The following is a 2,356-nucleotide window of genomic DNA, read 5'->3' on the forward strand; positions in this document are numbered from 1 at the left end:
TGTGCTTCCGGTCTCATAATAAACACAAGTAGGGAATTCAAACAATCTGGCCTGACAAAGGAAGTAAAGCAAGGTGGAGATTTTGGCCGTACCACCAGGAGGACAAGGTGAACCTGTCGGAGGGCTCTCATGGAGGAAAACGCAGAGTAGTAGAGGAAAGACATTACAAGTACCATCTAGGGCTCTGGATTGACAGGCACAGCCTATAGCATTCTATACCATTTGTCCTCTGGTTACCTTTGGGTTTTGTTTGTTTTGTGAGACAAGGTCACACTGTATGGTTCTGGCTGGCCTAGAACTTGCTACGTAGACCAGGTTGACCTTCTCCTCAAGATCCATCTGCCATATATGTCACAGCATGCATGAGGTCTGGCTGTCTTCTGGGAGTGATTATGTATATGTGTGATGTGTGTGTATACGCAGGTATGTGCACCCGTCCATGTGCTCAGAGACCAGAGGAGGAATCTAGGCGTCCTGCTTTATAATCTCTGCCTTATGCCTATGAGACAGAGAGGCTCATAGCCCAAAAGCCCCAGCAAGCATCCTGACTCCAGTCTCCATGGTGCTGGGAATTCAGGTACTCAGGCTTGCACATGAAGCTCTCTTCCCACTGAACCATCTCTCTGCTGGTCTTCCTTTTAAGGTTTTTTTTTTTTTTTTTTTTTTTTTTGCTTGAGATAATAAGGTCTGGCTGTAGGGTCCAAATAGGCCTTGAACTCTTGATCTACCTATTTCTGCCTCCAAGTGCTGAAATTACAGCTATGTACTACTGTTCTAAATTTTTTCTTTTCTTTTTTTGTTTTTTTGTTTGTTTTTTTCGAGACAGGGTTTCTCTGTAGTCCTGGCTGTCCTGGAACTCAATCTGTAGACCAGGCTGGCCTCGAACTCAGAAATCCGCCTGCCTCTGCCTCCCGCTAAATTTTTTCTTTAAGATACCATAACCAGGGCTGGTGAGATGGCTCAGCAGGTAAGAGCACCTGACTGCTCTTCCAAAGGTGCAGAGTTCAAATCCCAGCAACCACATGGTGGCTCACAACCATCCTTAACAAGATCTGACTCCCTCTTCTGGAGTGTCTGAAGATAGTTACAGAGTACTTACATATATAATAAATAAATAAATCTTTAAAAAAAAAGAAAAGAAAAGAATTGGTAACTCCTGTCCCAGAGGAGCTGATGTTTAAAAAAAAAAAAGATACCATAACCAGCTAGTATCTTAAAGTAATGCCAGATGGCAGGGGATGGGGGTAGGGGGTGGGGTGGATGCCTTTATCCCACTACTTGAGAGGCAGAAACAATCAAATCTTTGTAGATTTGAGGCCAGCCTGATTTATATACTGATTTCCAAGTCAGCCACAGTTTCGAAAAGAGGGGAAAAAAAGCAACCCCGCGTGTTTACTGTGTAGTGCTGTAAACTGTAAGCAGACGACTTTCCTCCTACAAGATTTGTAGCTAAGAATTGCCTTGACTCTCACAGTCGCTTTAAACTTGTTTTTTTTTTTTTTTTTTTTTTTTTTTTTTTTTTTTTTGAGATAGCTCTCACTATGTAGCTCTGGCTGTCCTGGAACTCACTACGTAGACCAGACTGATCTTAAACTCATAGAGATCCTCCTGCCTCTTACTCAATTACTGGGATTAAAGGTGTATGCCACTCCGACTCGGAGGAGTACTGCAACTGTTTAAGATCTGGGGGCTTTTCAGAGATATACTGAACACATCAACTAACCGATCCAAGCCTTTTTGGTACCGTGAGTGGATTCTTATGCTTTAGAGATGAAGAGTCACCCCCAAAGGCTCATAAGTTAAAAGCTCAGTGTAGCTGGGGGACCACTCTTTGTCTCAAACATCTACATGAGTTTCCTGTTATCCTCTAAAACCATTTCCTGGGGTGTCTCCAAGATGGCCTACTTATTCCTATTCCAGGTTTAGAGAGTTTGACCTAAACCAGATGGCAACATCCTCCCCCCCCCCGCCCCTTTATTTAACTAGAGCACAGGGACAGAGACCTCTTGGCAGATAGGTTCAGAAAAGGGAGTCTTGTCAGCTTCAAAGACCTGGTTCAAACTCAGCACTCTCCCCAGCTCTTAGACCCCTAGATCACTGAACCTGAGTCTCCATTTCACCACCTGCAAATGTATAAATCATCACCTGGCACCTCACAGTCATGGGTCATATGCATTTATATTTAATGCAAAGTTACTGGCTTGTCATCCAATATCAATCAATCTTCTTTCCGCAGCTGTTCCCAGACAGTACACAGACACACACACACACACACACACACTCACATACATACACACACACATCCATACTCATACACAGGCATACACACACTCACACACACACTCATACACAGGCA

This window comes from Mus pahari, chromosome 14, assembly GCF_900095145.1.
Source record: "Mus pahari chromosome 14, PAHARI_EIJ_v1.1, whole genome shotgun sequence".
NCBI classification, from domain to species: Eukaryota; Metazoa; Chordata; class Mammalia; order Rodentia; family Muridae; genus Mus; species Mus pahari.